At 39.0% G+C, this 24,525-nt stretch overlaps 2 protein-coding genes across 2 annotated transcripts in view; one reads left to right on the forward strand and one right to left on the reverse strand.

The window, feature by feature from the left end:
• The window catches only part of kcnh8 (potassium voltage-gated channel, subfamily H (eag-related), member 8), a 154,871-nt gene that overhangs the window by 125,225 nt on the left and 5,121 nt on the right, over positions 1 to 24,525 (reverse strand). The window lies entirely within an intron of this gene.
• The window catches only part of satb1a (SATB homeobox 1a), a 107,870-nt gene continuing 102,382 nt past the window's right edge, over positions 19,038 to 24,525 (forward strand). Inside the window, exon 1 of the mRNA XM_061982497.2 lies at positions 19,038 to 19,305. The gene's annotated coding sequence lies outside the window, so the exon portion shown is untranslated. The remainder of the gene's footprint in view (positions 19,306 to 24,525) is intronic.

The raw sequence follows: 24,525 nt of genomic DNA on the forward strand, positions 1-24,525 counted from the left end.
GTGCCCAAGGCATGGGTAACTTACACATCTCTGAAGGCATCATTAATGCTGAGAGGTACATAGAGGTTTTGGAGCAACGTTATCATGGACGCTCCTGCTTATTTCAGCAAGAAAATGCTATGCCATGTGTTACAACAGCGTGGCTTCATAGTAAAAGAGTGCGGGTACTAGACTGGCCTGCCTGTAGTCCAGATCTGTCTCCTATTGAAAATCTGTGGCGCTTTATGAAGTGTAGAATACGACAACTGTTGAACAACTTAAGCTGTCAAACAAGAATGGGAAATAATTCCACCTGAAAAGCTTCAAAAATTGGTCTCCTCAGTTCCCAAACGTTTACTGAGTGTTGTTTAAAGGAAAGGTCATGTAACACAGTGGTAAAAATGCCCGTGCCAACTTTTTTGCAATGTGTTTATGCCATTAAATTCTAAGTTAATGATTATTTGCAAAACAAAATTAAGTTTCTCAGTTCAAACATTAAATATCTTGTCTTTGCAGTCCATTCAATTGAATATAGGTTGAAAAGGATTTGCAAATCATTGTATTCTGTTTTGATTTACCATTTACACAACGTGCCAACTTCATTGGTTTTGGGTTGTGTATATTCTTATAAATGTTATATATTGTCTTATTATAGACAGTATGGTGTACAATGTACATCACTTCTCTGTTCCACTACATAAATCATACACTCACCTAAATAATGCACATTTAGATTATCCCTTGTAGACACCCACAAATAATAACGCATTTTATAGATACTATTTATAGTGTAGACCAGGGGTGTCAAACTCAAATACAGAGTGGGCCAAAATTTAAAACTGAACAAAGCCGCGGGCCAATGTTGAACAAATTAACCTTTTAATAGGGACCCAAACAAGTTTTGCATTGAATATTGGACAAGCAAGGCTTATATAACTTTATAGTTACATGCAAAATCGAGTTTCAATTAATAATAATAATAATTGAAAAATATCAATGGCATATCAAATACAATTTAAATAAAAATTGAATGCCTCTTTTCTATTTTCAGCCTTCTGAGGTAAATATCAACATTAACTTTTTCCACAGGCTAATAAATTTGAAAATAAAATAACAATGAATAAAACAACCATTCAGGACTTTAAACTGCTCAGTTTGCAACACACTGATCTAATCTGATGTGCCCAAGCCAGATACCTGCCATCTTTGCTTGGATGCTACTTCATTAATGTCGGGGCTCAGGCTTTGAGCTGAGGCAACCTTAATTATCGAACTAAGGTGTTCATCAGTCATTATATCTCGTCCACAGTCTTGGGGGCATGCCTTAAATGCACTGCCTTTAACGTACTCTACGAGCTATCGTCACGTCCGCTTTTCATCCATTCTAACATCGTTCAGACCCAGTCACAAGATATGTGCGGCTTCTGTACGCACACACGAGTGAATGCAACGCATACTTCACCAACAGCAATACAGGTTACACTGAGGGTGCCAGTATAAAAAACTTTAACACTGTTAGAAATATACGCCACAGTGTGAATCCACACCAAACAAGAATGACAAACACATTTCGGGAGAACATCCGCACCGTAACACAACATAAACACAACAGAACAAATACCCAGAATCATTTGCAGCACTAACTCTTCCGGGATGCTACAAAATACACCCCCGCTACCACCAAACCTCCCCCCCCACACACACACCTTGTAGCGTCCCGGAAGAGTTAGTGCTGCAAAGGATTCTGGATATTTGTTCTGTTGTGTTTACGTTGTGTTACGGTGCGGATGTTCTCCCGAAATGTGTTTGTCATTCTTGTTTGGTGTGGATTCCCGGTGTGGCATATATTTCTAACAGTGTTAAAGTTTTTTACTCGGCTACCCTCAGTGTAACCTGTATCGCTGTTTATGAGGTATGCGTTGCATTCAATTGTGTGTGCGTGCAGAAAGCCGCACATGTTATGTGACTGGGCCAGCACTCGTTGGACTGGCTGAAAAGCAGACGTGACGATTTTCGGGAGGGGCGCTGAAGTTTGGAAGACTTTCGGGAGGGTTGGCAAGTATTAGAATTATCGGTGAATGCGGTGTTACCGCGGCACCGCCGCAATATATAATCGGCGGGCCAGCTTTAGTGTTAATTTGATATCGCCTCAAGGGCCAAGTGAAATTACACGGCGGGCCAAATTTGGGCCGTGGGCCAGAGTTTGACAACCCTGGTGTAGACAATGCAAGATACCGTGTTATTTACCTTCCAGTAGTAGGAGTAGTTTATGATTTACATGAACATTATATGCACTCCACACAGCTTTCACACACGCTTATTAACACTTGAGTACACTCTAAAACCGATGGGATTTTCAAATTAGCGTCAATGTTGTGGAAAAACAGAGCTTACTGTACTTTTGAGCACTTTCTATCAAGCATACTTGCTTTGTTTGCATGGAAAATTACAGTACGTAGGGATTGTTTCCCCGTCAAGTGTTTGAACCGGTGCATAGTCTGCAACACTGGGGAACTATGCACTTATAAATGACAAATGAAATGGATAAATGAAGGTTGAAAATGTATTTTACCAGTTATTTTTATTTGAATTGAGGAGTGTTTCTCACTTTCTTTATCAAATTTCCCCTCGTTGCAACTTTCCTTGGCCCCATGGTGGCTTATTTTGCAGTCAATGAAAAAAAGCCCAGAGGCTGAGTCACCTGTGAGCTCAGGCTGTACATTGTGTCAATGAAGTCATCTATGAGCTTTTGTTTGCTTTTATATGTCTGATCCATTGTTAGGGCACTGGATTCAGGATAAACCATGTTTGACTGTTCACTAACCTAGAAGGTAAGAAGGCAAGAGTTTTCTTTGAAGCTGAATCGTATGAAAAGTGGGCCATAGAAAAAGTGAGGTCCCACTATATTTGCAAAAAGCATTGAAGTAATACTGCACAAATATATTAAACCTCCTTTTTACACCTGATCATTACATTACTGACTTGATGTGTGCTGCAGGTCTTGGAAGTCACTAGGACAAGAACAACCTGGATTTTAAGAGAGATGGACTCCTTTATTGTCCGAGATAATCTGATGAGTTTTTACATGTTCATTTAAAAGAGCGAGAAAACAAAAGCAGTTCTGACGAAGCGGGGATCCCTGCAGAATCTTCTTAACAGCTTCATTAGTAGCGCTGCATTGAGCAAAGTTCACCATTGGAGAGTGAAAGTTGTTCCTTAGTGGCCTTCTGCTCAAAGACAGAGACAAATGAGCTTCCACACGCACTCAGAGCAGACTTCGATGACGCACAAGAGCAAAGTGCTGAAAATGCATCTGACTTTTGTTTCTGCTCCTCTGTGTCTTCATCGCTCTTTGCACGCACGGACGGCCTCTTTTTCTTGGCATGTCCACAAACAAAGGCTCCCTGAACACGGCGTGTGACTGTAGCATCAGTATTTGTCAAGGAGAACACCTGGAGAAGGCAGCAGGGAACATAATACAGATCTCATCAACGCCTCCAGCGTGGCAAACCTGAGGCCCACTCTGGGAGACGTGACTTTGTCCTCGGACGTTCAGCCCAGTGGCAGTGGAGGATGGACTCCATCTCCCCACTGAGTGACATTATTATGCCACATCAAATACTTGCATCGCAGTAATACCATCAACACAGACACATGGGGTAACAATAACATTGACATGTACTTACATCACAATGTTGTTTCATCCAGTATTTGCAGTGTGTGTGAGTGGAGCCCGCACATTTCACGACTCCAATTTCAGTATTATAGACATGACACTTGGATTTATACTTCATACAGCTCGTATAGCAGCATAGATTTACTGTCAAACACCTCCTTGTTGTATTAATGGCTGGCAACACAAGCGATTATACCCACAATGTCCAAATTGTGCCCAAAATATGTGTGTGTGTGTGTGTGTGTGTGTGTGTGTGTGTGTGTGTGTGTGTGTGTGTGTGTGTGTGTGTTTGTGTGTGTGTGTGTGTGTGCCTGTGTGCGTGTGCGTGTGTGTGTGTGTGTGTGTATAAATATATATATATATATATGTATGTACATATATATGTGTGTATATATATATGAATGTATGTATGTACAAACCCCGTTTCCATATGAGTTGGGAAATTGTGTTAGATGTAAATATAAACGGAATACAATGATTTGGAAATCCTTTTCAACCCATATTCAATTGAATGCACTACAAAGACAAGATATTTGATGTTCAAACTCATAAACTTTATTTTTTTTTTGCAAATAATAATTAACTTAGAATTTCATGGCTGCAACACGTGCCAAAGCAGTTAGGAAAGGGCATGTTCACCACTGTGTTACATGGCCTTTCCTTTTAACAACACTCAGTAAACATTTGGGAACTGAGGAGACACATTTTTTAAGCTTCTCAGGTGGAATTCTTTCCCATTCTTCCTTGATGTACAGCTTAAGTTGTTCAACAGTCCGGGGGTCTCCGTTGTGGTATTTTAGGCTTCATAATGCACCACACATTTTCAATGGGAGACAGGTCTGGACTACAGGCAGGCCAGTGTAGTACCCGCACTCTTTTACTATGAAGCCACGTTGATGTAACACGTGGCTTGGCATTGTCTTGCTGAAATAAGCAGGGGCGTCCATGGTAACGTTGCTTGGATGGCAACATATGTTGCTCCAAAACCTGTATGTACCTTTCAGCATTAATGGCGCCTTCACAGATGTGTAAGTTACCCATGTCTTGGGCACTAATACACCCCCATACCATCACAGATGCTGGCTTTTCAACTTTGTGCCTATAACAATCCGGATGGTTCTTTTCCTCTTTGGTCCGGAGGACATGACGTCCACAGTTTCCAAAAACAATTTTAAATGTGGACTTGTCAGACCACAGAACACTTTTCCACTTTGTATCAGTCCATCTTAGATGAGCTCAGGCCCAGTAAAGCCGACGGCGTTTCTGGGTGTTGTTGATAAACGGTTTTCGCCTTGCATAGGAGAGTTTTAACTTGCACTTACAGATGTAGTGACCAACTGTAGTTACTGACAGTGGGTTTCTGAAGTGTTCCTGAGCCCATGTGGTGATATCCTTTGCACACGCTTGTTGATGCAGTACAGCCTGAGGGATCGAAGGTCACGGGCTTAGCTGCTTACGTGCAGTGATTTCTCCAGATTCTCTGAACCCTTTGATGATATTACGGACCGTAGATGGTGAAATCCCTAAATTCCTTGCAATAGCTGGTTGAGAAAGGTTTTTCTTAAACTGTTCAACAATTTGTTTGTGAATGACTGAGCATTTCATGGAATCTACTTTTATACCCAATCATGGCACCCACCTGTTCCCAATTTGCCTGTTCACCTGTGGGATGTTCCAAATAAGTGTTTGATGAGCATTCCTCAACTTTATCAGTATTTATTGCCACCTTTCCCAACTTCTTTGTCACGTGTTGCTGGCATCAAATTCTAAAGTTAATGATTATTTGCAAAAAAAAAAAGTTTATCAGTTTGAACATCAAATATGTTGTCTTTGTAGCATATTCAACTGAATATGGGTTGAAAATGATTTGCAAATCATTGTATTCCGTTTATATTTACATCTAACACAATTTCCCAACTCATATGGAAACGGGGTTTGTACTTTTGGCAATATAGTGTATATTCTATCAACAACATGACTACAAATTGTTCCTTGCTTCTCTTGGACTGACTTTGTTTGCGTTGTGACCGCCGTAAACACCAATCATTTTATAAAATGTTATTACATAAACGTTGTAATTGGATAAATATAGACACCGTTGTGTTACAACGCTAATGACCTACTCAGTGGCCTAGTAGTTAGAGTGTCCGCCCTGAGATCAGTAGGTTGCGAGTTCAAACCCTGGCCGAGTCATACCAAAGGTGTTCTTTTTACAGTTTTGGTTTGAAAATTGTAACTGTGAGGAAGTTGCAAAGAGCACTTTAAATGATGCTAAAAAAATGTATTCACATTCGAATCTCATTTCTTACTTATTCCAATTCGCCATTGGTTCGTTCTTTTTAAAAATCGGAAAAAAAGTACGTTGTAGTTATTTTTATTAGATTTTTTTAAGAATACATTTTTAAAAATACTTTTTTTGAGGCCATATCTGTCAGCATCCAAGAGGTGCTTTTGTAACCTGTTTTATGATCATTTTTAGTTTCAATCCAGAATTAATTCTGAATAGAACGGTCACCCCAAGAATGGGACTTGTAGGTTGTAGGAGTCGTATCCTTCCACATCACAGCCCCTACACACCAACATTTCCCCAGTGAGTTTTTAACGTTGTTGGCAAAGGATATAAACACAAATAACTCTTTGACTCCCAATATTACTGATATTCTTTTACCAGACAGTAATGCTGGTATGTTACTTTGCTTTTCCCAAACCAAATCAATCTCAGTCTTGCCGATTGGAAAACTAGAAAATATTATTTTGGTCTAATTGCGCCCCTTGACCACCATACGGCATCAGAAAACCACCATGCATTAGTCCCAGAGCTGTTGTCAAAGTGACGTATATACAATTCTTCTGTAAATTCAATAAACTTAACCAAATCCTGCCTGCTTTCTCTCTCGTTCGAGCTAAGTAGGCACTGTACAAATATATTTGTGTCTACTCCATCATCAACATCAATGGTATCATACAAAACCCAAAACCAGTGAAGTTGGCACGTTGTGTAATTCGTAAATAAAAACAGAATACAATGATTTGCAAATCTTTTTCAACTTATATTCAAGTGAATAATCAAAATTGTAAAAAATTGTAAATCCAAGACCTCAACCGACTGTCATGGCATAGATATGGTAACGATAAAAAAGGTTATAAGGACATTTCAGAACCTCTGACATATATCAGCAACGTATCATTTCTAACCGGCAAATTCCCTGACAAAATGAAAATTGCACCAATTTGTAAGAATGGAGGCATACACCAGTTTACTAACTACAGATCAGTTTCATTACTTCCGCAATTCTCCAAAATCATGGAAAAACTATTCAATAGCCAATTAGATATATTTATCAAAAAAAGTGGGACGCTCGGGGAGAACCAATATGGATTCCGAGCAAATATCTCAACATTAATAGCATTAATCAAAATAACAGAGGGAATTACCAATGCAATAGATGGTAAAGAATGTGCGGCCGCAGTATTCATGGACTTAACAAAAGCATTTGACACAATTAATCATGATATTTTAATACAAAAATTAGAACGATATGGCATCAGAGGTTTGGTCTTGAACTGGGTAAGAAGCTATTTAACCAACAGGAAGTGAAGATGGGTGAAAATATGTCAACACGGCTAAATATATCTTGTGGTGTACTCCAGGGATCAATACTGGGCCCAAGATTGTTTAATCTTTATATAAACGACATTTGTAAAGTTACAAAGGATTTAAAGTTAGTTTTATTTGCAGACGACACAACTGCTTTCTGTTCAGGAGAGAACACACAGAAGATAATACAAATACTAACAGAAGAAATGAACAAATTAAAAAGATGGTTTGACAAAAACAGACTATCTTTGAAACTCAGTAAAACTAAAATAATGCTATTTGGTAACAGTAGAAAAGAGCATCATACACAAATATAAATAGACGGAGTAGATATTGAAAGGGTAAAAGAAACAAGATTTTTGGGAGTATTAATAGATGATAAAATTTACTGGAAATCTCATATACAAAACATACAACATAAGGTGGCAAAAAACATTTCAATAATGAATAAAGCAAAATAAGTCCAGGGCCAAAAATAACTTCATATTCTCGACTGCTCGCTAGTGTTACCATATCTGAGTTATTGTGCAGAAATATGGGGAAATAACTACAAATGTGCGCTACATTCGCTAACCGTGTTACAAAAAAGATAAATTAGAATAATACATAATGTTGGATATAGAGAACATACAAACCCTTTATTTATTGAGTCAAAAATATTAAAGTTCGGTGATTTGGTAAAATTGCAAACAGCTAAAATGATGTACAAAGCAAACTATAACCTGCTACCAAAGAATGTACAACAATTCTTCTCAACTAAAGAGGAGAAATATAACCTTAGAGGAAAATCTAATTTAAAACATTTGTATGCACGTATAACACTTAGAACCTTTAGCATATCAGTATATGGAAAATGAAATCATGGAATGGATTAAGTAAAGAAGTTAAACATTGTACTGATATGATCCAGTTTAAGAGGTTGTTCAAAATAATAGTGCTTACAAAGTACAAAGAAGAAGAATTATGAGAAATACTTTCAACCTTATTGAAAATACGATATTCTTCATCTCAGTATGTTAATAATGACTGAATTAATTAATTACATATTACTAAACTGTTGTGTATCTTAATTCACAGATGTTGTTTTATCATGAAAAGGTCAGTAAATGATGTATATATTTGTAAACGCTCTGAAGTGGGAAGGGGATAGGATTAAATAAGCTTTGCTTCTTTTCGGACATGATGTAAAGTAAAATTATATGAAACTGTGTGATGTATTATACTGTAAGTGTGTTCATGTTCAAAATAAAGTAAAAAAAGAAAGAAAGAAAGAATAGACTGCAAAGACAAAATATTTAATGTTCGAACTGAGAAACTTTATTTTTTTTACAAATAATCATTAACTTAGAATTGAATGGCAGCAACGCATTGCAAAAACTTGGTACAGGGGCATTTTTACCACCGTGTTACATGGCCTTTCCTTTTAACAACACTCAGTAAACGTTTGGGAACTGAGGAGACCAATTTTTGAAGCTTTTCAGGTAATATTCTTTCCCATTCTTGCTTGATGGACAGCTTAAGTTGTTCAACAGACCGAGGTCTTCGTTGTGTTATTTTAGGCTTCATATTGTACCACACATTTTCAATGGCAGACAGGTCTGGACTACAGGCAGGTCAGTCTAGTACCCGCACTCTTTTACTATGAAGCCACGCTGTTGTATCATGTGGCTTGCATTGTCTTGCTGAAATAAGCAGGGGCGTCCATCATAACATTGCTTGGATGGCAACATATGTTGCTCCAAAACATATGTTGCACCATATGTTGCACCATTAATGCCTTCACATCTGTGAAGGCATTAATGGTGCCTTCACAGATGTGTAAGTTACACATCCCTTGGGCACTAATACACCCCCATACCATCACAGATGCTGGATTTTGAACTTTGCGCCTATAACAATCCGGAAGGTTCTTTTCCTCTTTGACGTCCACAGTTTCCAAAAACAATTTGAAATGTGGACTCGTCAGACCACAGAACACTTCTCCACTTTGCATCAGTCCCTCTTAGATGATCTCGGGCCCAGCGAAGCCGGCGGCGTTTACGGGTGTTGTTGATAAATGGCTTTCACTTTGCATAGTAGAGTTTTAACTTGCACTTACAGATGTAGCGACAAACTGTAGTTATTGACAGTGGTTTTCTGAAGTGTTCCTGAGCCCATGTGGTAATATCCTGTACACACTGATGTCGCTTTTTGATGCAGTACCGCCTGAGGGATCGAAGGTCCGTAATATCATCGCTTCGTGCAGTGATTTTTCCAGATTCTCTGAATCTTTTTATGATTTTATAAACTGTAGATGGTGAAATCCGTAAATTCCTTGCAATAACTCGTTGAGAAATATTGTTCTTAAACTGTTTGACAATTTGCTCACGCATTTGTTCACAAAGTGGTGACCCTCGCCCCATCCTTGTTTGTGAATGACTGAGTATTTCTTGGAAGCTGCTTTTATTGATTAATAAAGTATTTCTGATTCTGATTCTGATACCCAGTCATGGTACCCACCTGTTCCCAATTAGCCTGTTCACCTGTGGGTTGTTCCAAATAAGTGTTTGATGAGCATTTCTTAACTTTGTCAGTCTTTTTTGCCACTTTTGCCAGCTTTTTTGAAACATGTTGCAGGCATCAAATTCCAAATGAGCTAATATTTGCAAAACATTACGTTTTCCAGTTCAAACATTAAATGTCTTGTCTTTGCAGTCTATTCAACTGAATATAGGTTGAAAAGGATTTGCAAATCTTTCCATCTGTTTTTATTTATTTACACAATGTGCCAACTTCACTGGGTTTGGGGTTTGTAAAAAGAAATGTGTTTATTGCTGACTTCTGACACTGAGGTGTGCATCGTCAGTCTTCAAGTTGCACAAGTAAGGAATTTATGTGGTGACAGCAGGCGAGATCAGGAATGGCAATGTTCAAAAGTACTCATGGTGCCTTCCCTTTGTGCTGGGAAATCCGAATTTCCGAGTTCCGAGTCGGAATTTCAACTGGAACGCCCCTCGAGATCAGTCGGCGCATTCTCACCACTTTTGGTTTCAAAGATGGCTGCTCTGGATGTAAGCAATGATGTAATATCCGTTATTAGCACTTCTGATTAGGTTTTGTGGCAGTAAATCAGCCATACACGATGTATTGTTCTACTTTTCTATTTGGTAATGTGACTGGCAGAAACTGCATTTATTTCAGGCGATATATACGCTGTACGTCGCTAGCAATAGCGTCTGTTTCCTCTCCATCCACCGTGTGTGAAGGTTGCAGAAAAAGTGCATATTTTCACATCAGTAGTTTCTATTCAGACAAGGCAAGAACAAATGTGGCTACCTTGATTTTCCGACATGGTAACTGGAAAGCTCTCCATGTAGTTCAATCCCCTTTATTTATATCGCACTATTAACAACAACACTGTCTCCAGAGTGAAACAATAAAAGTAATCAAATTACAAGCATTTAGAATGAAACAAGTAAACAATAAACACACAAATAATAATATAATAAAATAATAAAAGACATCAATAAAATACAATAAAACAATAAAAACAAATCAATATACCGTATTTTTCGGACTATAAGGCGCAGTTGAAATCCTTTCATTTTCTCAAAAATCGACAGTGCGCCTTATCACCCGGTGCGCCTAATGTATGAAATGATTTTGGTTGTGCTTACCGACCTCGAAGCTATTTTATTTGGTACATGATGAAATGATAAGTGTGACCAGTAGATGGCAGTCACACATAAGAGATACGTGGATACTGCAATATGACTCAAGTAAACAACACCAAAATTGTATATGTTCCATTGAAAATATAGAACATTACACACGGCGCTCAAAAATCTATCAAAATGTTTTAGTACCACTTTGGTAAGCTATGAAGCTGCACCGCTACTGTGTTTCAACATACGAGTATTATTATGGTGTGTGTACAAGGTAAGACTTATTATCTGGCGTTGTGTTTCACAATGCAAAAGCAACTTTTCTTACCTTCTGGTACCTGCTGATTTGTATTTGGCAGAGGTGGGACCAAGTCATTGTTTTGCAAGTCTCAAGTCTTTGCCCTCAAGTCCGAGTCAAGTCCCGAGTCAAGACAGGCAAGCCCCGAGTCAAGTCCAAAGTCAAGACTGGAAAGTCACAAGTCAAGTCCTAAGTCCTGCATTTTGAGTTTCGAGTCCTTTCAAGTCCTTTTAACCACAGACTAATATATTAACACAGATTGTGTATGCTTTTCAAACGCTGTATTTATTTATTAAAACAAGTGCATTTTAAATTGCAGGAAAGAAAATTGTGCTGACATTGCACTTTATAATAGCACTATTAACCAGTCATTTTAAACATTAACTCATTCCTTTACAGAACAAACACATTGAAAAATAAAGTGCAAATGTACTTATTTGTACAAAAGTGTTAACATTGAAAAAACATGACATATACGTGAACATAACAAAAAAGTTGTACTTTTTATATGTCAGGGCCCTATGCTGCATTGCATTTGCAAAAGACCAAATTAGCCAAGAGTCTGTCAGTCATTTGTGCACGATGGGGGCGTAGTATGATGCCACCATGGCTGAAAACTCGCTCCACTGGAGCACTGGAGGCAGGCACTGCCAAGACTCTCATGGCCACTCGGAACAGTGAAGGAAGAGTCTTCATGTTCAATGCCCAGAACAAAAGGGGGGAGAGAGTTGTTTTGGGTTGGTGCACTACTTGTAAGTGTATCTTGTGTTTTTTATGTTGATTTAATTAAAAAAAGAAAGAAAAAAAAAAATTATTTCTTGTGCGGCCCGATACCAATCGATCCACGGACCAGTACCGGGCCGCGGCCCGGTGGTTGGGGACCACTGAGGTAAACAACCAACAGTATGTCAGAAAGCTAGCTAAAACGGTACACATATTCATAATATAGTATACATTTTAACTGACCTTTATTTTACTATTTTTGTCTTTTTTTAGGTGGCTAAAATACGCGGTGCTGCTGACCGCCGTCTAACGTTACGTATGATATATTGACTAACGTAACCCTGCTTAAAAAAAATCACTGAACAAAAAGTATGAATAAGGTAGTGAACTGCAACAGATTCCCGTGTTTGCAATAACGTTATAACGTTAGCAGTGAGTTTACAGCCTCACTGATTTAACTACACAGCAAATAAAAGTCACGTTACTTAGCCAATAAACGTTATCTTACATTCAAAACTTACCGTTCTTTGTGCAACTTCAAATGCCGGACGAAGTTGGAAGTTGTTGCCTCTCCATCAGTAATTTTCGAACCGCATGTGTTGCATACTGCAAACCGTTTTGTGTTGACCACCTCGTAATTTTTATACCCAAACAAACTTATTTTAGGTATCATTTTTTGTTCACTGGCGTGTGGTTTGGACATGTCTTCTTCGTTGGTTGTCCTGCAATTTGATTGGATGAATGCTGTGTGATGAAAACAAAGTAGATCTAATTTGATTGGCTGTTGTACTGAGACCACACCAGCTGACACATGCAACGCTGATAGACAAGTACACAATGAAAAATACGGAGCGCTCCCGAATAACTTTTTCATCTTTGGGTTTTGGGGAAAGTAGCAAGTCATGTCAAGTCATGTCAATTCAAAAGGCTCAAGTCCAAGTCCAATTGATGTTAAAGTCTAAGTCGAGTTGCAAGTCTTTTTACATTTTGTCAAGTCGAGTCTAAAGTCATCAAATTCATGACTCGAGTCTGACTCGAGTCCAAGTCATGTGACTCGAGTCCACACCTCTGGTATTTGGGATCTGCATAAGTCCTGAACATTTGCGCGTGTCCGCCTTTGTAGTCGGTGCTGATGCCGTAGTCAAGAAGCTTCTTCTTTTTCTCTATCTTTTTGTTATTGGACATTCATCCTCCGCTGTTGCCATTTCTAATATAAAGTAGTGTAAAGTTCTTACTTATATCTGTCAGTAAACTCGCCATGAAAGTGCTAAAACATACCGGTGTAGTGAGTTAACATTATTCACCCAAGAAACTTTAGTTATTAGAGTGTTCCGGTCAGACAGTTTTTCATGGGACACATTTCCGGCGTTGTGATTGCACTAGTGAGCCACGTGAGCTGCTTCTCCGTTATTGATTTAAAACAGTTAGCTCCATGTTTTGACACTTCTTCCACTCCCGTCCTTGCACGCTACACCGCTACAACAAAGATGACGAAGAAAAGACGCTGCCGAAGGTGAGCCACGTAAATAAGACCGCCCACAAAACGGCGCATCCTGAAACGACTGTCAGAAAGCGGCTTGAAGATGGTCTGTAAAACATAATCTATGCAACATTTTGACCAAAGAACCACCATTACATGTTATGTAGACCACAAGGGAGTGTTTTACATTTAGAAAAAAATTATGGTAACACTTTAGTATGGGGAACATATTCACCATTTATTAGTGGCTTATTAAAGTAACAAAGACTTAATTTAGAGTTATTTGGACACTAGGGGAACATATTAGGGTCAGGGTTAGGATTACAAGCTCATTTTATTACCTATTCTGTGTTATATGTGTTTTATGTTGCACTTCACCAAGAACAATTCCTAGTTTGTGGACCCGTTCTAAGACAATGGCAATAAAAACTATTCTGTTTCTGATTCTGATTCAGAATTCTGATTCTAATAAGCAATAATTCTGAGGTTATTGAGGGAAGACTCTCAGTTAATGGCTTACTGGTTGTATAATAAAGCCATGCAGAATAAGGCATTAATAAGTACTTAATAATGACTAATTAAGAGCCAATATGTTACTAATGTGGATGTTAATAAGCAACTAATTAATGGTGAATATGTGTTCCCCATACTAAAGTGTTACCAAAATAATAATAATATGACCCCTTTAATGCGCCTTATAATCCGGTGCGCCTTTTGTATGAAAATAGACCTGACGAGACCTGCTCATCAGCAGTGCGCCATATGGTCCGGAAAATACAGTAATAGAATAAAACAATAAAAGACACAGAGGACCACAAGACTCACGCCGATTTAAAAGCCAGAAAATAAAAGCGGGTTTTAAGACAAGACTTAAAACATTCAACATTCTGACATGAGGGAGCAGAGCATTCCAAAGTTTAGGGCCAACAACAGAGAAGGCCCCGTGCCCCCTAGTTTTAAGCCTCGTTTTAGGCCCCACAAGTTGGAATTGGCCCTCGGACCTGAACGTGTGTTTAAATCATAAATGCGTTTCCATGTAAAAGGAAGGCAGCCTAAATCCAAAGTCCAGTGCAACAGGGGTAAGCACAAAACAATCACAGGGAAAGTGTGCATGAAAAACGAGCTAAAGAGAGCTACCGAGTCAAAAATCCTACTCCACTGCAAAAACTGAAATCTAAGTAAGATCTGTCTGATAAAATAATTCTTCTCACTAAGCAGATTTTATGTTAGTGTTTTACTTGTTTTATAAAACTACTTTTTCAAAGTAATAATTTCTTATTTCAAGCATGAAAAAAAAAAATCATGACTTTGACACAATTGTGTCTCATAATTAAAACGGATGACAGCCAAATGGACTTTGCTGTTTTATTTTCAATGAAACAATAGAAAACACGTACTCATATAGTAGTATAGTTGGCACAGTACAGCAAACTGACAGTTAATATTTAAACGTTTAACATGTGACATTTCTAACAATTTTGAACAGAAATAGTTCATGCACATTCAGATAAATTCTTCAAAATTACAATTTAAAAAATTTTGGCCGGGGTTCCGGGCTGTATATATGCGCACTTATTGACTGAAAGAGCACGCACTTGGCGCGATTATGTCATGTTGTCGATGGAAAAATGCATTTTTAGACCATATGATTTGCCTGAGCGGCTAGGAGACCTTGTTGAATTTCCATTAGGAACAATAAATTAGTTTTTAGTATAAGTAAATGTAATGCCGAGCGCATATCATTATGTCAAGATAATGGCACTAGCATTTACTTAAAGGCCTACTGAAATTACATTTTTTTTATTTAAACGGGGATAGCAGATCCATTCTATGTGTCATACTTGATCATTTCGCGATATTGCCATATTTTTGCTGAAAGGATTTAGTATAGAACAACGACGATAAAGTTCGCAACTTTTGGTCGCTGATTAAAAAAAGCCTTGCCTGTACCGGAAGTAGCGTGACGTCACAAGTTGAAAGTCTCCTCACATTTCCCCATTGTTTACACCAGCAGCGAGAGCGATTGGGACCGAGGAAGCAACGATTACCCCATTAATTTGAGCCAGGATGAAAGATTTGTGGATGAGGAACGTGAGAGTGAAGGATTAGAGTGCAGTGCAGGACGCATCTTTTTTCACTCTGACCGTAACTTAGGTACAAGGGCTCATTGGATTCCACACTCTCTCCTTTTTCTAGTATGGATCACGGATTTGTATTTTAAACCACCTCGGATACTATATCCTCTTGAAAATGAGAGTCGAGAACGCGAAATGGACATTCACAGTGACTTTTATCTCCACGACAATACATCGGTGAAGCACTTTAGCTACGGAGCTAACGTGATAGCATCGGGCTTAACTGCAGATAGAAACAAAAGAAATAAACCCCTGACTGGAAGGATAGACAGAAAATCAACAATACTATTAAACCATGGACCTGTAACTACACGGTTAATGCTTTCCAGCCTGGCGAAGCTTAACAATGCTGTTGCTAACGACACCATTGAATCTAACTTAGCTACGGACCTCGACAGAGCTATGATAAAAACATTAGCTCTCCACCTACGCCAACTCTCATCTGCTCATGAACACCGAAGCTCACCTGCGATCCAGCGATCGACGGAGCGACGAAGGACTTCACCCGATCATCGATGCGGTCGGCGGCTAGCGTCGGATAGCGCGTCTGCTATCCAAGTCAAAGTCCTCCTGGTTGTGTTGCTGTAGCCAGACGCTAATACACCGATCGCATCTACAGCTTTCTTCTTTGCAGTCTCCATTGTTCATTAAACAAATTGCAAAAGATTCACCAACACAGATGTCCAGAATACTGTGGAATTTTGCGATGAAAACTGAGCTTTTTGTATTGGATACAATGGCGTCCCAATACTTCCGTTTCAACCATCGACGTCACGCACATACGTCATCATACCTAGACGTTTTCAACCGGAAGTTTTGCAGGAAATTTAAAATTGCACTTTATAAGTTAACCCGGCCGTATTGGCATGTGTTGCAATGTTAAGATTTCATCATTGATATATAAACTATCAGACTGCGTGGTCGGTAGTAGTGGGTTTCAGTAGGCCTTTAATTTAAGAATATTTTTCAACATATTGAGCAAAAAGGTCTCATATTTTTTTTCTACCAAGAAAAGTGCACTTGTTCTTCGTGAGAATATACTTATTTTAAGGTATTTTTGGGTTTATTGAAGTTAGCTAATTTAATTGTTTTGGAAAGTCTTGACAAGCCAAATGTTCTTGTTCTATTGGCAGATAATTTTGCTTAGTTCAAATAAAATACCCCTCATTTTTGTATTGTTTTTTCTTGTTTTTGAACACTGACTTTTTGCAGTGTAACCGTGATCGTTCCTCCGACAAACAACGCAAAAATCTCACGCCGACGTAGACGTGAAACTGCTTGAAAGAGTCAAGCAGCGGGTGGAACACACATCACTAATCCCCCCAAGTGCGAAGTTGCAGCTACTGCAGGAACCACAAACACAAACAGGAAGTGGAACAAATACCATTGCAAGGCAGGAAGTGAAGTAAGAACCTGCGAAAATGAAACAAAGCGGCGTGGCGTCACAGGTGGTAACAGCACAAGGCTTAACGTGAATAAGCTGTACGCTGATTACTCTACAGTGTATCTAAGTTTAATTTCTGTTTATAGAAAGTTAACTCTGTATATTTATCAAAGCCGTTACTACTGGAGAATCTTCTGAGTTCCTGCAAATTTTCATCAACAGTGTGTACGTACTGCCTCATCAGCGCTCCTTCACGTGGGGATCAGTGGCGTTTCATATCTCCTAATGGAGATGATAATAACAGGTTGGAGTCATCACACTTTCTATAGCCACTGACGACGCCAAACAAAAGCTAATCAAGCGTGTGCTCCGCTACCGTACGTTTTCCTAGGCCTGACCTGCCTTGGGGGGGCTGCAGGTGATGTCATAGTTGTGCAGCAGAGAACCTTCTCATCTGGGCTCCTGGCAATATTCAATATTCTTGTCTGGGCTCCTGGCAAGGCCGTCTCACACCATGTGTCCCGTCAAGCCCTGCTGCCTCCGGTCTGCGCCGTCTTCAACTTTCTTTCCTTTTTCCGCTCAAGGACGCTATGAGTTTGCTCTGTGTAAGAAGAGAGCTCCTGCCCCCGAGCAAGCGCTTGACATTTGGCCTGCTTTAAGTCACGGCCCAAAGCTGCCGAAGCTGCAGAATGTTGGGTCAGGGAGGGTGTGACCAGGCGCAGGTAGAAATAGGGGTCAGTGGTCACATATACATTTGATTTAATACTGGAGTGATGTGTGCACCTTTTCCTACCACCTCAATTTAATGCTTGTCAATTATATATATATATACACAAACCCCAAAACCAGTGAAGTTGGCACGTTGTGTAAATGGTAAATAAAAACAGAATGCAATGATTTGCAAATCATTTTCAACTTACGTATATTCAATTGAATGGACTGCAAAGACAAGATATTTAATGTTCGAACTGAAAAAGGTCTTTTTTTTTGTTGCAAATAATCATCAACTTAGAATTTAATGGCAGCAACACATTGCAAAAAAGTTGGCACAGGGGCATTTTTACCACTGTGTTACATGGCCTTTCCTTTTAACAACACTCAGTAAACTTTTGGGAACTGAGGAGACCAATTTTTTCCGTTGTCGTGTTTTACGCTTCATAATGCGCCACACATTTTCAATGGTAGACAGGTCTGGACGACAGGCAGGCCAGTCGTACCAGCACTCTTTTACTACGAAGCCACGCTGTTGTAACACGTGGCTTGGCATCGTCTTGCTGAAATAAGCAGGGGCGTCCATGATGCCTTCACGGATGTGTAACTTACCCATGCCTTGAGCACTAATACACCCCCATACCATCACAGATGTTGGCTTTTGAACTTTGCGCCTTGAACAATCCGGATGTATGACGATCAGTCACTTCATTTCTCTTTCTTTCCTTGTTTTTGTATTTAATTCCTATCAGTGCTCTTATTTTGGTTTCCACTTCCTGCTTGTGAGGAACTCGCATGGCTGCAGTTTTTGAGACCCCAAAATGCAGGAACTAGCAGACGATGAACAGGTAAGATGATCTTTATTATCATCAACAGAAATGAAGCAGTCTTGCACATAAACGTTCCACAACATAAAGCAATCTTCGTGCACTGAGGAGTGCTGGAGTGAAGCATAATCAGAAATACTTTATTAATCCCTGAGGGGAAATTACAATTTTTCGGCACAATCCCATTCAAGATCAGACAAACAATACAGGGAGACAGAACAGGATCGCTGACGGGTCTGCCAACTTTCAGCGCCCCTTACAAAAAAGGTGGGATACAGCTAAACAATGGTGGGGTTTGGGGGGTGACAAAAAAATCGGTCTAAGCCTGGGCCCCTGGAGAGGGGGTCCAGACTGAGGCCAAGGGAAAAAACAACTCATAGCCATAGCACACATCCCTCTTACATGTGTGTATGAGGGAAACATCAAACATCAAAGAACATGAAAATAGACATATGCTGATTGGCCGCAGGACCTGCGGCCAAAGGCAAAACCCAGTAACTCAATTTTGGTCAAAACTGAGCTGATAATAATTTTGGAGTTACTAGGTGATATGCTTCACATTAGTGTATGCGATATTGTAATTTGTTCCGTAAGTAAGCTGTTACGCGCATGGCAGGACCTAGCAACTACCACATAACTGCGTAGATACAACAGAAAAACCTAGTATCTCAAGGGACCAATCGGATTGTACGCTGTAGTCATGTGGCAAGATGGCGGCGCCCAGCAGCATATTCACTGATTGAGGTTGTCAGACGAAGATTATTTGGTCCAGCTACTTACTTGTTTTATTCGGAAGTATGTCTTGGAGCAGAGGAAAAAGATTAGTGGCTCTAGCCCTGGAAAATGTAAGGTGAGTGAAATCAATCCCGTATTTTGCGCAGAATGGCTATGAAATCGCGTCCACGCAGTTGTCTGTTCTCATAATACGCTAACTGACTGAGCTTTCGACCAAAGAGAGCTTCTTTGTCAGTCGCCTTATTGTCTTTAATGAGACATTTGCGCGAATGGGGGCCGACGGTCAACCTGATTATGTGATATTATGGCACGAGGGGATATCTGGACGATTGGCCCAGGACGTTGCAAGTACCTTCATTAAATGTATTGTTCTTGATTCTTCCCCTTGCATACTCTTTTGGGCAGATAACTGTGGAGGTCAAAATAAAAACTGGACACTGTATTCGGCTCTTGCCCAATGTACAAACGCAGAATGGGGCCCACACGAGATTGTGATAAAATATCTGGAGAAAGGACACACGTTCATGAGAGCAGATTCAATCCATGGCTCAATCGGCAAGAAAATGAAAGGTCAAGAAAACATCTATACGTTTGATGACTTTGTAGATCTTTGTAAGACAGCATCAAGAACCATCAAACCCGTTGTCATGGAACATCGTGAGTTCTTTGAATTCAGCGGCAAACAACGTGCTCGCAGTGGAAAGAAAACAACGATGCCGCTGTTGGGGAATGTACGTGAAGTAAAATTCACTAAAGGAAGGCGGACCATGCAGTACAAAGTGGACTTCGCTGACCATTACACTGAAGTTGATTTCTTGACTTCGAAATTCGATGTCACAGCGGAATTTCCCCCCAGACGGACAGAACCACGTGGCATTCCGCCATCAAAGAAGGAGGGAATAGTTAAATTGTTGCGCGTTGCTCCTCCTGCAAAGAGGCTCTTCTGGTTGGATATTCCTGACCGAGATGTCAGTGACTTGGCAGGGTCCGTAAGATAAACAGTGTAGTGACAAAGCGGCGAATTGGCTTAACCCTGATAAAATGCTGACGCTCCTGTCATTTGTGCACGCAAATGTGGATATATGGTTCAGTCGAAATGCAACATTGTAGTTCCCATAGAGTGACACGTTCGTTTTATGTTCTACAAACATCTTGAAAAAATAAATCAGTGTATTTTTCACTATACTAGGATTTACCTTTGTAATATTTTTGATGCCTTCCGTGAATTACTATGACAAAACCCAGTAACTCATTTTCCCGCCAAATTTTAGGGACATTCTGAACGAAAATTGCAGGCTGGAATTGCGGATACCAATTAACATCAACAAAGCAGAAATCAAATCTCTGTGAATGGATGGGACTTTAATATAAAATAGATTGGTTTTCGTTTGTTTTATCAAAATCAGCTAGAAGTGAGTTACTAGGTTCTGCTTTTGGATGGGAGAGGTGTGGACCATGTGCCAATCAATAGCAGGTGACTGAACGAACACAGTGCTCAGCGGAACAAGCAGGAAGTGGAAACCAAAATAAGAGCAGAAGTAAATACAAAAACAAGGAAACAAACAGAAATTAAGTGACCGATAGTCACAGGATGGTTATTTTCCTCTTTGATCCGGAGGACACGACGTCCACAGTTTCCAAAAACTATTTGAAATGTGGACTCGTCAGATCACAGAACACTTTTCCACTTTGCATCAGTCCATCTTAGATGAGCTCCGGCCCAGCGAAGCCGGCTACGTTTCCGGGTGTTGTTGATAAATGGCTTTCGCTTTGCATAGTAGAGTTTTAACTTGCACTTACAGATGTTGCGACCAACTTTAGTTACTGACAGTGGTTTTCTGAAATGTTCCTGAGCCCATGTGGTGATATCCTTTACACACTGATGTCGCTTTTTGATGCAGTACCGCCTGAGGGATCCAAGGTCATGGGCATTCAACGTTACGTGCAGTGATTTCTTCAGATTCTCTGAACCTTTTGATGATATTACAGACCTTAGAATATAGGTTCAAAAGGATTTGCAAATCATTGTATTCTGTTTTTATTTACTATTTACACAACGTGCCAACTTCACTGGTTTTGGGTTTTGTATATATGTACTGCCAAATGCTAACTGTTATTCTCTAGTTTCTATTTATTGGTGTTTCATGAATCCATATCTTAACTTGAGTGTAGTGAACAACTTGAAAAGGTTGCATTGACATTTTTACAGCTAAAAGTAGTTTGGAAATGTGACAAAGCGTGCATGTCTTTTTAGAAATATTCAGTCTATCCTGCACAAAAACTTAGACATCAAAAGAAGCATTCCAGGGTTAGTCAACTCGCGGCCAGGGAGCCAAATCCGACCCAGAAAAGACACCATTCTGGCCCCCGAGTTCAGTTGGAAACTTGGGAGACAAACATTTTAGCAGCAAATTGCTAAAAAGACTAAAGAGCTTTTGTTGTGTAGAAGAACTTGGAGCATGGAAACGCACTGTTTACACGTCCTTGCATTGACCTTTGAACCTTGCTAGCAAACATACAACACTGAGCTCCAAACTTGTCATTGACATAACTGAGGCGTTCCTCAAGGCACCCTTTTAAGTCCTTTCCTTTTTTTTCCGGAATGTGCAGGCATGTGAATTTTCATCTGCGTTTTTAAACGCTTCTTTTTGCATCAAAATATCAGTTCTGCATTTTAATCATCTCAATTTTCCTTTTTTTCCCATAAATGTTCCTATTTTCTTCTCAATGTTCCTCTTGATTCCCCTTCAATTTTTCTTCTTTTTAAAAGTTTTCCTTTTTTCTCCATTTTACTATTTTTTCCTCTCAAATTTTCTCTTTTTGTTTCTTTTTTTCTCTCTCTCAAGTGTCCTCTTTTTTTTCTCAAGTTTCCTCTTATTTTCCTCAATGTTCCTCTTTATTTCTCTCAATGTTCCCTTTTCTCCTCAATTTAGCTCTTTTTTCCTCAGTTGACCTATTTTTTTCCTAAATTTTCCTCTTTTACCCCCTAATGTTCCTCTTTTTTCTTCTAAAATGTTCCTGTTTTTTTTTCTCAGTTTTCCTATTTTTCCTTTCAAATGTATTCCCCCCCTCAATTTTCCTCTTTTTTCTTATGAAATGTTCCTCTTTTTTTCCTTAATTTTCCTCTTTTTTTCCCCCTATACATTTTAATTCCCCCCCTCAATTTTCCTCTTTTTTCTTCTGAAATGTTCCTTTTTTTCCCCGAATGCGTTTTTAAACGCTTCTTTTTGCATCAAAATATCAGTTCTGCATTTTAATCATCTCAATTTTCCTTTTTTTCATAAATTTTCCTATTTTCTTCTCAATGTTCCTCTTGTTTCCCCCTCAGTTTTTCTTCTTTTTAAAAGTTTTCCTTTTTTCTCTATTTTACTATTTTTTCCTCTCAATTTTCTCTTTTTGTTCCTTTTTTCTCTCTCAAGTTTCCTCTTTTTTTTCCCTCAAGTTTCCTCTTATTTTCCTCAATGTTCCTCTTTATTTCTCTCAATTTTCCCTAATCTCCTCAATTTAGCTCTTTTTTCCTCATATGTCCTATTTTTTGTTCTCAATTTTCCTCTTGTACCCCTAATTTTCCTCTTTTTTCTTCTAAAATGTTCCTGTTTTTTTTTCTCAGTTTTCCTATTTTTCCTTTCAAATGTATTCCCCCCGCCCTCAATTTTCCTCTTTTTTCTTATGAAATGTTCCTCTTTTTTCCTTAATTTTCCTCTTTTTTCCCCTTATACATTTTAATTTTCCCCCTCAATTTTCCTCTTTTTTCTTCTGAAATGTTCCTCTTTTTTCCGAATGCATTTTTAAACGCTTCTTTTTGCATCAAAATATCACTTCTGCATTTTAATTATGAAAATAGGATCCAAAGAAAATGTGTTGAACGCTTGCCTCAGCCGCAGGTACTCGCTGTTCTTCTTGCCTAGACTAGCTGCAGGACAAGGAGACGATCAGGAGCACGTCTAGCTCGCTTACTTATTGTCGCCTCCAAACCACAACATTGTCCACTCTGCTGCTAATCATATTTGGATGATTACAATCTCAACACTGTTAGTTGTAGTTTTACAGCAGTGATTGTCAAACTGTGGTACGTGGGCTCCCTCTAGTGGTACGCCAAAGAATCACCTGATTAAAGTACAGTCTTTTATTTTCCTATATGCAAACTGTATATTACAGTGGCCAAAAATATGAAATACACTTGTTCAATAAAACCTCTGCCTTGTTTTTAATGAATACTTAGGCCTATTACGCTACTGCATTTTACTGTGGGTCATTATGGTGGTATTTGATGAATACTTAAGCCTACTACGCTACTGCATTTTAATGTGGGTCATTATGGTGGTACTTGGTGAGCCAAGTTTTTTCTGAGGTGGTACTTGGTGAGCGCCACTGTAGAAATGGACACAGCTGCAGGAAATGTAGTATTGATTTCCAACATCCTTTTTCAGGTTTGAAGTGGCAGCATTTTTTGTCAATCCCCCCCCCCCCTCTTTCCCCCTCAATTCTCCTCTTTTTTCAAAATGTTCCTCTTTTTTGTAAATTTTCCCCTTTTTCTCTCTCTCAATTTTCCTTTTTTTTCATAAAATTTCCTCTTTTCTTTTCAATGTTCCTCTTGTTTCCCCCTCAATTTTTCTTCTTTTTAAAAATGTTTTCTCTTTTTCTCCATTTTCCTCTCCATTTTCCTCTTTTTGTTCTTTTTTTTTCTCAAGTTTCCTCTTTTTTTCCTCAAGTTTCATCTTTATTTCTCTCAATGTTCCCTTTTCTCCCAATTTTGCTCTTTTTTTCCTCAATTGTCCTATTTTTTTCCTCAATTTTCCTTTTCTACCCCTTAATTTCCCTCTTTTTTCTTCTAAAATGTTCCTCTTTTTTTCTCAATTTTCCTATTTTTCCTTTCAATTTTATTCTCCCCCCGAGGTTTTCCTCTTTTTTATTCTAAAAAGTTCCTCTTTTTCCCTCAATTTTCCTCTTTTTTCCCCCCCTATAAATTTTCATTTCCCCCCTCAATTTTCCTCTTTTTTCTTCTGAAATGTTCCTCTTTTTTCCGAAAACTGAAAAAACATCTAGAACTTGGTGGACAAATTACACATAAATGATCACATATTCAGCAACTGATCTGTTTCTTGTGGACTTGATGATGTTTTCTTTGTTTGCTTGTGTTACACACTGAATACAGGAAGTGAACAAACAAATGTGGCTAGGATCAAATAAGCTCTGTCTTTTCCTGCTGCATGATGAAATGTAGTCAATAGGTGAGATTGTAACTGTTTGAAATAAACTAATAATCAATCATATCCATAACTTGCAGACCACCAAGTCGGACTTACAAAAGTCATTTTTGGCCTTGTCCATGGTG

Source organism: Nerophis lumbriciformis, linkage group LG21, assembly GCF_033978685.3.
Source record: "Nerophis lumbriciformis linkage group LG21, RoL_Nlum_v2.1, whole genome shotgun sequence".
Taxonomy (NCBI): Eukaryota; Metazoa; Chordata; class Actinopteri; order Syngnathiformes; family Syngnathidae; genus Nerophis; species Nerophis lumbriciformis.